General features: G+C 41.2%; 1 pseudogene; it reads left to right on the top strand.

Moving 5' to 3' along the window:
- Positions 1-12,861: 12,861 nt before the first annotated feature.
- Positions 12,862-13,601, top strand: LOC136142078 (tRNA wybutosine-synthesizing protein 3 homolog; annotated as a pseudogene).
- The last annotated feature ends 326 nt before the right edge of the window (positions 13,602-13,927 follow it).

Raw genomic sequence — 13,927 nt, 5'->3', positions numbered from 1 at the left:
TTCACATACCTGTTAGGAAGGGAGGGTCCCAAGTACATGAAAAGGAGTCATGCATGTCAGAAAGGGTTTCAAATACATCAGGGGGCAGGGGACGCTCACTATCATCAGGAAGAGTCTCAAACATGACAAGATGTGTCTCGAACATGACAGGAAGTGTCAAGAGAGAGGAAGGAGCTGAAATGCATCCTGAATCCTCTCAAACCAGACTGGAAGGATCTCAAAGTAGTCGTGAAGAACATTACATTTGTCAGTGAGCGTCAATAAGTGTCTTGAATACTTCTGGAAGGGTCTTAAACATTTCACTAAGGGATTCTGAGTTGGGAAGCCTGTCGACCAAGTCATAAGGAAGAGTCTCACACACATTATGGAGGGTCTTAAACATGGGAGAAAGAGTCTTAAATAAGTACAGAAGGTTCTCAAATCCATTAGGAATGGTCTCAAAGAGACAAGAAGAATCTCAAAGATGTGAAAAACAGTCTCAAATTCAAGGAATGTCTCAAATACGTCATGAAGAGGAGTAAATATGTCAGGAGTGGTCTCAAACATGTCAGGAAAGGTCTCAAAGAGTCAGGAAGAGTTGTAAGCAAGTCAGAGAAGGCTTTAAATATTTCAGGATGTGTCAAAAATCAGGAAGGGTCTCATATAAGTCAGGGAGAATCTCAACCTTGTCGGGAAGGGTCTCAAATTCATTAGAGGGGCGTCAAATATGTCAGGAAGTGTCTCAAACAAGTCAGGAGGGGTCACAGGCAGAGAGGAAATGTCTCAAACACATCAAGAATCATCTTAAGTTAGAAACAGGTTCAAAGTAATCTCACACATGGTGGGAAGTGTCTTCAAGTCAAAATGGGTCTCAAACAGACAGGAAACGTCTCAAATACTCTACGAATAGCTTCATACATGTCAGAAAGGGTCTCAAACAATTCAACAGAGTCATTTGCAGATCAGAAAGCATTTCAGATACATCAGGTAGGGCCTCAAAAATCATCAGGAGGAATATCAAAAACCTTTGGAAGAGTTTCAAACATGTTGGAAAAAAATCACAGGAAGAGTCTCAAATACCAGGAAGTGTCTCAAACACGATGGGAAGTGTTGCAGAGAGAGAGAGAGGAAGCATTTGAAATACGTTGCAAATCCTCTCGAACCTGTCTGGAAGGATCACAAAGCTGTCAAGAAGAGCTTTTGTTAGTAAGGGTCTCAAACAGAGAGAAGACTCTCAAATAAACCTGAAAGGGTCTCAAACATTTCAGAAAGAGACTCAAACAATTCGAGAAGCATCTCAAGCATGTCAGAAAAGGTCTCAAATATACCAGAGTCTCAAACAAGCCATGAAGGCTCCCAAACACGTCTAGAAGAGTCTTACATACATGAGAAATGTTCTCAGATATGGCAAGGAAGGTCTGGAACACATGAGAAGGCGTCTCAAACATGTCAGGAAGGGCTTTAAATATGTCAAGAAGTTTCTAGAACAGAGAGGAAGATTCTCAGATACATGCGGAAGCATCTTAAACAAGTCAGAAACATTCTAAAAGTAGTTAAGAAGAGTTATAGATAAGTCAGTAAGGGTCTCAAACAGAAAGGAAGTGTCTCAGATACAACTGAGAGGGTGAAGAATGTCAAGTATATCAGGAGGAATCTAATCATCAGGTAGAGTAGCAAGCATGTCAGGAAGTGTTGCAAACAGAGGGAAAGAGTCTCAAATAGTACATTAAGAATCTACTCAAGTCTGGAAGGTTCTCAAAGTAGTCAAGAAGAACTTGTAAAACAAGTCAGTAAACATCTCAAACTGAGAGAAAGAAAGAAACCCAAATACCTCCAGAAGGATCTCAAACATGTCAGGTAAAGTTTCAAATAAGTTGAGAAGGGTCTTAAGCAAGGTGTCTAATATGTCATGGAGAATCTTAAACAAGTCTTGAAGGCTCTCAAGTATGTCAGGAAATCTTAAATACATGAGGGTAGGTTCTCGAATATAGCAAGAAGTGTCTCAAATACTCCAGGAAGACTCTCAAACTTCTCAGGAAGTAGCCAGAACAGAGAAGAAGTGTCTCAGATACATCAGGAAGCGTCTCAAATAAGTCAGGAAGGTTCTCAAAATGGCAAGGACAAACTAGAAATAAGTCAGTAAGGTGTTTCAAAGAGCAGGAAGTGTCTCAAAGACATCTCACATGTTTTGAACATGTCAGGAAAGGTCTCAACCAAGTTGAGAAGGGACTGAAGAACATCAGAAAAAGTCTCATATACATCTGGAAGAGTCTCAAAAAATTCATGAAGTCGTCTCAAACATGTCAGAAAGAGTGTTAAATAGGTAGGAAGCTTCTTAAATCCATCAGGAATACTCTCAAAGAGACAGAAGACTCAAATATGCCAGGTACACTCTCTGTCAGGAAATATCTCAAATAAATTGGGAAGATTCACAAATATGTCAACAAGAGTAGTAGATATGGCAGGAACAATCTCAGACATGTTAGGAAGAGTCTCAAACAGGAAGACTTTCAAGCAAGTTAGAAAGGGCTTCAAATACATTAGAAAAATTCTCAAAAAATCAGGAAGCATCTCAAACAAGTCAGGAAGTGTCTCAAATTCATCCGACAGTTTGCAATATGTCTTGAAGGGTCTCAAACCGTTGGGAAGAATCTCAAATATGTTAGTAGGTGCACCTGTGTTGAATGATGCACCCCCCCCCCCCATTCATGTACACCTGGAACCTCAGGATGTGACCTTATTTGGAAATAGAGTCTTTGCAGATGTAATTAGTTAAGACGAGGCCATACTGGATTAGGATGGGCCCTGAATTCAATAATTGCTGTCCTTATAGGAAGGCCATGTGAAGACACATAGGGAAGTGAATGCCATATGAAGGCGGAGGCAGAGATTGGAGTGATATGTCCACAAGCCAAGGAATGCCAAGAAATACCAACAACCACCAGAAACTAGGAGAGAGGCATGGGACAGATTCTCCCTCAGAACCTCCAGAAGGAATCAATCCTGCTGATACCTTGATTTCAGACCTCTGGCCTGAACCGTGAGGGAATTACTTTCTGTTATTTTAAGACACCCAGTTTGTGGGGGGGGGGGGGTTGCCTTTTTTTTTTTTTACAGCGGCCCTAGGAAACTAAATACAGTAGAGATATCAAATACATCAGGACAAGTCTCAAGGTTGTTAGGATGTGTCTCAGACAAGACAGGAAGTGTTGCCAAGAAAGAGGAAAAGTCTGAAACACATCAGTTCTCTCAAATTGGACCACAAGTATTCAAAGTAGTGAGGAAGAGCTTTAATCTTGTCAGAAAGGGTCTCAGACAAAAAGGAAGGGTCTCAAGCACATCCAGAAGGGCTCAAAGATTTCAATAAGGGTCTCAATAGGAGAAGTGTCTCAAGCATGTCAGAGAAGTTCTCAAACATGTCATGAAGAATCTTAAGCAAGTCATGGTGACTCTCAAACTTTTCAGGAGGAGTCTTAAATACGCAAGGAAGGTTCTTTTTTTATTTATAAATTTATTTATTTTTGGCTGTGTTGGATCTTTGCTGTGGCGAGCGGGGGCTACTCTTCGTTGTGTGTGGGCTTCTTATTGTAGTGGCTTCTCGTTGTGAAGCACGGGCTCTAGGCATGCGGGCTTCAGTAGTTGTGGCATGCAGGCTCAGTAGTTGTGGCACATGGGTTTAGTTGCTCCATGGCATGTGGGATCTTCCCGGACCAGGGCTCGAACCTATGTCCCCTGCATTGGCAGGTGGATTCTTAACCACTGCGCCACCAGGGGAGCCCAAGGAAGGTTCTTAAATACAGCATGAAGGGTCTCAAACGCGTATGGAGGAGTCTTAAACTTGTCAGGAAGTATTTGAAGCAGAGAGGAAGAGTCTGAAGTACATGACAGAATATCTCAAACCAGTCAAGAAGTTTCTCAATGTAGTTAAGGAGAGTTATTAATAATCCAGTAAAGGTTGCAAACAGAAAAGAAGTGTGTCAGATACAAGCAAGTGTCACCGTGTTAAGAACGGTCTCAAAAGTCAAGAAGGGCCTCAGATACATCAGGAAGAATCCCAGCCACATCAGGAGGAGTAAGAAACATATTAAGAAGGGACTCAAGCATGTCAGGAAGTGTCACAAACAGAAAAAAAGTCTCAAATACATCAGGAATCTTCTCAAACAATTCTGGAAGCATCTCAAAGTCATCGGGAAGAGGTTTAAAGACATCAGTGAGGGTTTTCATAGAGATAAAGGGTCTCAAAAACAACAATAAGGGTCTCAAACATGTCTGTACATTTCTCAAGCAAGTAATGAAGTGCCTCAGACATTTCAGCAAGAGTTTTAAGTAGGTCAGAAAGATTCTTAAGTGTGTCAGGACTGGTCTCAAACAGAGAGAAGAGTCTCAAATACACCAGGAAGCTCTGACACAACTCAGTAAGGGTCTTGAATATATTAGGAGGTATCTTACCCTGAGAAGAAGAATCTCATATACAAGGAGAATCTCTAACACCTCAGGAAGAGTCTCCAGCAGGTGGGGAGGGGTCTCACACATGACAGGTAACATCTTAAGCTAGTCACAAAGGATCACACTGTCTGGAAAAGTCTTAAATATGTAAGGAATTATCTCAGGAAACATCTCAAATATATCAGAAGGGTCTCAATCTGTCAGAAATGCTGTCGAACGAATCAAGAGAGGTCTCATCCGGTCAAGAAGGCTCATGTAGTAAGGTAGAGTCTCAAACTTGTGAGAGAGTGTCTTTTTTAAAATAACACTTTAAAATTTATTTGTTTATTTTTGGCTGTGGCGGGTCTCAGTTGTGGCACATGGGCTCTTCGTTGCAGTGCGTAGGCTTCTCTCTAGTTGTGGCACGTGGGCTCCAGAGCGTGTGGGCTCAAGAGCACATGGGCTCAGTAGTTGTGGCGTGCAGGCTTAGTTGCCCCGTGGCATGTGGGATCTTAGTTCCTGGACCAGGGATCGAACCCATGTCCCCTGCATTGGAAGGTGGATCCTTAACCACTGGACCAACAGGGAAGTCGCCGGGAGTGTCTTAAACAGACAAGAAGAGTCTATCTGAAGGTAGTTAGGAAGAGTTTTACATTTACCAGGAAGGGTCTCAGAGACAGGAAGAATCTCAAATACTTCAGGAATGGTCTCAAACGATTAAGAAAGGATTTAAAAATGGTCAGGAAGGGGAATTCCCTGGCAGTCCAGTGGTTAGGACTAGGTGGTTTCATTGCCGGGGCCCGGGTCCAATACCTGGCTGGGGAACTAAGATCCCACAAGCCACAAAGCGTGGCCAAAAAAAAAAAAAAGACAAAAAAAACTTGTCAGGAAGGGTCTCAAATGAGTCAGGATGAATTTCACGTATCTCAGGAAGGGTTTAAATACATCAAGAAGTTTCTCAGTACTTTGAGAAGAGTCTCAAATATGTTAGGAAGGATTTTAGTTTTTTCATTATTGTTTTTTTTGGCCATGCCACACAGCTTGTGGGATCTTAGTTCCCTGACCAGGGATCAAACCCTGGCCCCTGGCAATGGAAGCTCGGAGTCCTAATCACTGGACCACCAGGGAATCCTCAGGAAGGATTGTAAATAAGGCTGGAAATGCCTCCAATATCTCAGCAAGGGTCTCCACCATACAAGAATGGTTCAAATACATCACTAAAGAGCTCAAACACTCAGGAAGATTTTAAAGCATGTTTCAAAGCCATTAGGAAGGGTCTCAAATACATCAGTCTCAAACACGTCTTGACAGTGTTAAATAGACAGCATCTCAAACTGAGAGGGAGTCTCAAATGTATCAGGAAAAGTCTCACACAGGTTAGTAATAGTCTTAAATATGTCAGGAAAATTCTCATATACCTCAGCAAGGATCGCAACTAGTCAGGAAGGGTCTCAAACGTGTCTGGGAGGCTTTCCAAGGGTCAGAAAGGCTGTGAGACAAGCGAAGAAGGGTGCCAAAGTCATCACCAAGAGTCTCCAACAGTCCAAAAGGGTCACAGAAATGTCAAGCAGGGCCTCATACTTGTAAGGGTGTTTCTCAAACAGGCAGGCAGGGTCTCAAATATGTTGGAAAGTTGTTTCCCCAAAAGTCAGTATCTGATTGTAATCAGGAAGAGTTTTAAGTACATTAGTAAGGATCTCAGAACCAGGAAGAGTCTCAGGTACTTCGGGAATGGTCTCAAACAGCTCAGCAAGAGTTTCAAACAAGTCAGAAAGGTTTTCAAATATATCAGGAAGAGTCTCAGAAAAATAGGGAAGGGTCTTAAACGGGTCAGAAATGGTCTCAGATTCCTCAGGTAGAGTTTAAAATACATACAAAATGGTCTCCAATAGACAGTCTCAAAAATGTCAAAAAGAATTTCAAACAAGTTAGGATGAGTCTCAGATATGTCGGGAAGGGTTTCAAATAAATCAAGGAGTCTTTTAAGACATGAGGAAAAGTCTCAAGTAGGTTAGGAAGTGTCTCACGTATGTCATAAAAGGTCTCAACCATGCAGGAATTGTTCACATACATCAGCAAGGATCTCAAGCATGACAGGAAGTGGCTCAAACGGTCAAGAAGAGTTTCAAACATGTTGGGAAGGGGCTCAAATATGTCAGGAAGTAGCTCAAAACAAGTCAGGAACAGTCTTAAAGTAGTCAGGAAGGGTCTCAAACACACCAGGAGAAGTTGGAAACATTTCAGGAATAGTCTTAAATACATCTGGAAGCGTCTCAAAAGGCAGAGTCTCAAATAGAAAAGTTCTCAAACCTCTTAGGAAGCATCTCATTAAGTCAGATAGGGTCTCAAACATGTCAGAAATGGTCTCAAATAAGTCAAGAAGGGTCTCAAATATGTCAGGAAGGATCTCATACTCAGTAGGCATTGACAGTAAGTCATGAAGAGTCTCAAATAGACAAGAAGAATCTAATACACATCAGAAAGAAACTAAAACAACTTAGGAATGGTGCCACGTAGTCATAAAGACTGTCAAAACAAGTCAGGAAGGGTCTCAAATACTTTAGGTACAATCTCAAACAAGTTATCTCTGACACCTCAAAAAGTGTCTCAAAAATGTCAAGAAGAGATTCAAACAGTCAGAAACGGTTTCAAGCAAGCCAGGAAGGGGTCAGATATATGCAAGGGTCTCAAATGTGTCATGAATGTTCTCAAACAAGCCAGGAAGAGTCTCAAACATGGCAGGAAGATCTCAGGAAGCGTTTTCATTACCTCAGGAAGGGTCTCAGTCAGGAAGAGTCTCAACAAGTCAAGAAGTGCCTCAGGGTTTCCCTGGTGGCGCAGTGGTTGAGAGTCCGCCTGCCGATGCAGGGGACGCGGGTTCGTGCCCCGGTCCGGGAAGATCCCACATGCCGCGGAGCGGCTGGGCCCGTGAGCCATGGCCGCTGAGCCCGTGCGTCCGGAGCCTGTGCTCTGCAACGGGAGAGGCCACAGCAGTGACAGGCCCGCATACCACACACACACACACACAAAAAGTGTCTCAAATATTTTTGGAAAGGTCACAAATAGAAAGAGAGAGTTTCAAATAATCAACCTAGTTCTCTAAAACGTCAGGAAGTCTCCAACAAGTAGCGAAGGATCTGAAACATGTCTGGAAGAGGATGAAATACATGAGGAATTTTCTCAAATCAGTCAGGGGCTCAGACATCTTAGGAAGAGTCTCAAGCATGTCAAGAAATTTCTCACATAGCGTCAAAGGCTGTCAAACAAGTCATGAAGGGTCACAAACACGTCAGTAGGGTCTGGAATATGTCAGATGGGGTGTCCAACACGGCAGGTATCATCTCAAACAAGTTAGGAAGCATCTAAAATTGTCCAGAAGAGTTTTAAATATGTGAGTCTAAAACAGAGAGGAAGAATCTCAACACATCAGGAATGGTCTTAAACACATCAGGAAAGTTCTCGAACAAGTCTGGAATAGTCTCAAATCAGCATGGGTCTCCAAGTTGTCAAAGTTTTAGATATATTGGGAAGGATCTCAGGCAGGAAGAGTCTTAAATATGTTGGGGGTTGTCTCAAATGTTATCAGGAAGCATGTCAAAGTCCTCAGGACTAGTCTCAAAAACATCAGGGTGGGTCTCAAGTCCATCAGGAGGTATCCCAATCAAATCAGGAACGATCTCAAATATGTCAGAAAGCTCTGACATGAAAAGCTAGGTCTGAAACAAGTTAGGGATGGTCTCAAACATGTCGGGAAGAGTCTTGAACAAGTTAGGAAGGGTCCCATACAAGTTAGGAAGGGTATCTAATTCATCAGACAGAGTCTGAAACAAGTCAGGAAGGGCTTGAATAAGTCAGAAAGGGTCTTAAAAAGTCAGAAATCTTCTCAAATATGTCAGCAAGGGTCTTAGCTTAGACAAGGACAGTTCATTTCTAAGGAAATGATTTCACCCACTTGTGTATCGTCACGATGATTCTGAGCCTCTAGCTGTATGCTCTGATGTGCTCAGAACTTCAGATAGGGCCAGAAACATGTGGCCATTCCATCCTCTCCATCCCCTCCCTCCCATATTTGCTTTATGGCCAATTGATACAATGCCAGACTCTTCTGACATAACTTCCAGGTCATGGTCAAAGAGCCAGTATTTATTTCCTTCTCCATACATTTATATCACAGCTGTCAGCTGGGATCTTTTCAACAGCAAAACGACTCCAAGCTTAGAAGCACCTAAGGGTTTTTTTTTTTAAGGCCTTTTGGTTTGTTTGTTTGGTCATTTGTTTTTTGATAAGCTATGCTAAAATTAATAGCAGTTAACAATTCTGCACAAAGAAATTTAGTGAGCAAAACTGCCATCATTATTTTGCTTTATAGAAAGCCAGGAAGGGGTCTTGTATAGAAATTAAATGGTGGCATGCTTGTGATTAGCAGTTTACATCCTCTTCCAGTGGAAAATAAACACAGTGTTCAGCATGGCTGGATTCCCCGCTTCCTTGTTTATAGAGGTGACTGGGTGTCTTTATCAATCATTTGTTTACTGTAAGTGTTCCAATTAGAAGCAAAGCTCTTTAGGTAAAATTCACATTGCCCAAGCTTGCCCCTAACTTTGCATTTATTAGCTCTAGAATACACGAGAGTCAGCAATTGTTGGTCAAAGGATAAGAGAAGAAATATGTGGAAAGCTGTTATGCCTTGGAACTAAAGAATTAAGGAAAGAATACCTTGGAAGGGAATGCTAATATTTCCTCAAGTCTCCAGAATTATTGCCTGGGAGAACAGTATTGAATTACAATTTGTCAAATTAATAACCATAAAAATTAAAAATAGATGACCTAATTTGGTCTCATAAATTATTTTTGAGAACCACTGACTCATGCCAAGGTGTTTCTGCAGTGAAGACTTGGTCCTGCCCTGGTTTCTCCTCTCAGGGGTGAGGGGCTAGCGGCTGCCTAGCCCCTCTGATTCCCCAGGCCCTGGCTTAGTCTGCAGAGAAGCAAGAAAAGTATCAGCCAGTGTGGTCCAGTTACCTTCTAGAGACATATATGAGTACTTTTTTTGGTGTGATTCTTGGAATCTATATTTTTATCTATGGACCAAGTACTGAGGAAACAGGAACACTTGGTGGTGGATTAAAGAGGGCTACAAATTCTTTGCCCCTGTCCGCATTAAGAGGTAGAGTTTATTTCCCCTACCGTTGTGTCTGAACAGGGCTTGCCACTCGTTAACCAACAGCATGTGGCAGAAGTGACCCTGTGCCAGTTGCACGCCCTGAGAACTGGCAGCTTCCTCTTCGCTCTTGGGCACTTCCTCCACCATCAAGTGAGAAGCCCGAGTGACATGGAGAGGCCATGCGTAGATGCTGTGGACAACAGCCCTAGCTGAGCTCTCAGCCAACGGGTGACATCAACTGCCGGCCATCTGTGTGAGTCGTCTTGGTTGTTCCAGCCCAGTTCAACCACCAGATGACTGTAGTCCCAGCTGACAGCAGACAGAGTAGAAGAAGCTCCCAGCTGATCCAAGTGAACCCACAATAGATAACTGAAACAATTAAGCATTAGCTGCCCCTAATATCTATGGAGCACGGCCAGCCACTGTGCCAAGTGCTGAGTGCTTTGTATTCTCTATCTTATTTAATCCCCCCAAGCAACCCCAGGTGAGAGCTATTATTATGATGCCTGCTTGACCAGTGAAGAAATTGAGCTTTGAGCTTCAGAAATGTTAAGTATCTGACAAAGTTAGTGAATACTGGTGCTAGAACTCAAACTCAGGCTTGCAATAAACCATAATGGAAAAGAATACGAAAATGAATATGTACACACACACACACACACACCCCCCGAATCACTTTGCTGTATACCAGAAACACAACACAGCATTGTAAATCAACTATACTTCAATTAAAAAAAAAAAAAAATAAACCACAGACCCAATTTCAAAGCATGCCCCTCTGCCGTCCAAATGATCTGCTTTAGTCAGATTAGGCAAAAAGGAATTCCCATAAACTTTACTAGGCAAAAAACATACGGATTTATATGGAAAAAACATACTCAAGCCTCAACTCAATGCTCCAAAGAACACTTAAAAAACCCCTTTTTACTCTGGAACATTTCCAAACATATATACTAGTAGGACAGTGTATGAACCACCATGTACCCATCACGTGGCTTCAACAATTACGAACAGATGACCAATCTTGTTTCCTCTACATTCCCAACTACGTTTTTCACCCCACCATGAGATTATCTTAAAGCAAGTCCCAGACATTATGTCTTCTCATCTGTAAATATTTAAGTATGTATCTCTAAAAGGTAAAAACTTTTTCCCCCAGGCATAACCCTTATCACAGCTAAAAAATATTGACAGTTTAAAAATATCATTTATATCCAGTCAGTGTTCAAAATCTTCCACATTATCTCATAGTTATTTGTTTTAATAGTTGGTTTCTTCAAACGAGGAAGCAGACAGGGTCCCTCATTGCATGTGGTTAATGTATCTCAAGTCTTTTTGATAGGTTACTCCTTCCTCTTATATTCTTGCTATTTGTTTGCAGAAAAAAATGGACACATCTGCTCTGGCAAATTTCCCACAGTCAGTATTTGGCTGATTGTATCCATGTCTCCAGTGTCATTTAATATGTTCCTTTAAACCCTGTGTTTCCTATAAAGTGGCAGTTAGGTTTACAGGCTTGATCAAATTCAGGTTTGATTTTACTGGCAAGAATACTTCATAGTATCCAGTCTTATATTTAGGTCTTTAATCCATCAGCCTTTCACCTGATGGAAAACGTTGCCTTGATCCATTATTTCATTAGGGCTTACAAATTTGTGAGCTTCTAATTGTCATTCCTTCTGCCTTTATTAGTGGGAATTTTTCTGTAATAAAGAACTTTCATTTATCAACTGTTTGGATACCCTGAAGTACAGTTCATATAAGAGAGGCAGAATAAGTGCTTGATTCCTTACCTTTGTTCACCAGTATTGTCTAAAGATGACCAAAGAGCTTTTTAGAAAAATCATTATGAGCCTATGGATTTTTAGCATATGTCATGTATTTCAATTCATTACATTCATTTTTTTAATTCCTCACTTTTAACCATTTCATTGAGATTCTAATTCACATACCATACAATTCACCCATTTAAAATGCACAATTCAATGATTTTTAGTGTATTCACAGAGTTGTGCAATCATTACCATAATATAATTTTAGAACATTTTCATTCTGCCAAAAAGAAACCCTATACCCGTTAGCAGTTGCTCCCCAGCCTGCCTAAGGTTCCAACAACCCTACGCAACCACTGATCTACTTTCTGTTTCTATTGATTTGCCTATTCTCGACATTTCCTTTGAATGGAATTGCACCACATGTAGCCTTTGGCTTCTTTCCCTGAGTATAATGTCTTCAAGGTTACTCCATGCTGTAGCATGTGTCAGTACATTTTAGCACCAAAATATATTCCATTGTATGGATGAACCATATTTGTTTACTCATCATCAGTTGATGGACCTTTGGGTTTGTAGAGGGTTGAATGGTGGCCTCCAAAAAGATATGGCCATCTCTTAACCCCTGAAACCTGTGAACATGACCTTATTTGGAAAAAGCTTCTTTGCACATGTAATTAAGTTAGGGATCTCAAGATGAGATCATCCCAGTGTGCCCTAAATCCAGTGACAAATATCCTTATAAGAGACACATAGAGGAGAGAGAGAGAGAGAGAGAGAGAGAGAGAGAGAGAGAAGGAGGAGACATGTAAAGATCAAGGCAGAGATTGGATTGATGGGGTCACAATAAGCCAAGGAACCACTGGAGACACCAAAAGCTGAAAGAGGCAAGGAAGGATTCTGCCCTAGAAACTTCAGAGGGAGCACAGCCCTACCAGCACTTTGATTTCAGACTTCTGGCTTCCAGAACTGTGAGGGAATAAATTTCTGTTGTTTTTAGCCGCCCTGCAGCCTTAGGAAACAAATACAAGGTTATTTTCACTTTTTGGCTATTATGAATAATGTTGCAATGAACATTCACATACAAGTTTTTGTGCAGACGTATGTTTTCATTTCTCTTGGGTATATACCTAGGAGTGGAATTGCTGGATCATATGGTAACTGTATGTTTAACATTTTGAGCAACTACCAAATTGTTTTCCAAAGCAGCTGCACCATTTTACATTCCCACCAACAACATATGAGGGTCTCAATTTCTCCACATCGTCACCAACACTTATTATCATGTGTATTTTTGATTATAGCTAGCCTGTTGGGTGGAAAGTGGTTTTGATTTGCATTTTCTAATGCAGTTTTGAGGTATCTTTTCACATTTTTATTGGCGTGTACATTTTCTTTTGAGAAATGTCTACTCAGATCCTCTAGAGTTTGGACATTTCTGGCCACCACTGGCTTCAATATGGCTGCCCCCAGGGAAAGGCGAGGCTAATGTGAGAGTGCAGACCCTAACTCCCTCCTTGCATGGATAGTAGCGCAGCGTTCAAGAGATGGAAGGTGCAAGTATCTGAGCAAAGTGGGCCTCAGCTGGAAAGGCAGTGTGGACGAGGATGTGGTAGAGCTTGTGCAGCCCTTGACTGGGCGAGAACAGTTTTTCACCGCCAGTTCCTGTGCTGGCTGCATCATCTTCCTAGACGGGGGTATAAATGGTTTTGAGGTTCAGAAACAAAACCGTTGCTGGCTACTGGTTACACACAAACTGTACGTGAAAGATGATGTGATTGTAGCCCTAAAGAAAGCGAATGGTGGTGCCATTTTGAAATTTGAACCACTTGTTCTTCATGTGCAGTGTGAACAGTTGCAGGATGCACAGATTCTGGAAAAATTTTGTGATTATACTTGAATTTATAGCATTCAGTGGCAATAGATTCTGCTTGCAGGAGCTCTGGCGTAATAGTGGGAAAGAGAGGAAAGACTGTGTTGGCTGTCCAGAGCACACATGGCTTAGAAGTTCCATTAAGCCATAAAGGAAAACTGATGGTGACAGAGGAATATATTGACTTCCTGTTAAAGATAAGCAAATCAAAAAATGGAGGAAAGCAAGAAGAGAATTGAAAGGTTTTCTGCCTATAACATGCTTTGTAAAAAGAAACTATTTCTACTACCTCTCATCCCAAAGAGAAAATCAAAGAGAAAAATAACTCATCATATACTCATAAGAAAAAAAGAAACCCAGAAAAAGCACATGGCAAATGTATTACTGAAGAAAGTGATAAATAACTTGAAAATGATGATCACGATGATCCAGGAATCAGGGTGTAACTGTCTTCCCTGAAGACTGCTGAGATTTGGTTCCAAAGTGTCTTGGTAGAATAATGTTTCTAATAGATTTTATAAAGTTGCTCTATATAAGAGTATTTTAGTCTGTTGAGTGTATCAGCCTGTCAGTAAAGCAAGATTTAATTTTTTTCTATATTTTAGAGAAACCCTTAGCTTTAAAAAATACCTGTGTATAATATTTGCTCTTAAATACCATCTTTTTTAGTCACATAGTCATTGAAAAAATAAAATTATGATTTTTAATGCCAAA

The sequence above is a fragment of the Phocoena phocoena genome, chromosome X (genome assembly GCF_963924675.1).
Source record: "Phocoena phocoena chromosome X, mPhoPho1.1, whole genome shotgun sequence".
In the NCBI taxonomy this organism is placed as follows: Eukaryota; Metazoa; Chordata; class Mammalia; order Artiodactyla; family Phocoenidae; genus Phocoena; species Phocoena phocoena.
This window is presented reverse-complemented; position numbering and strand designations above follow the sequence as displayed.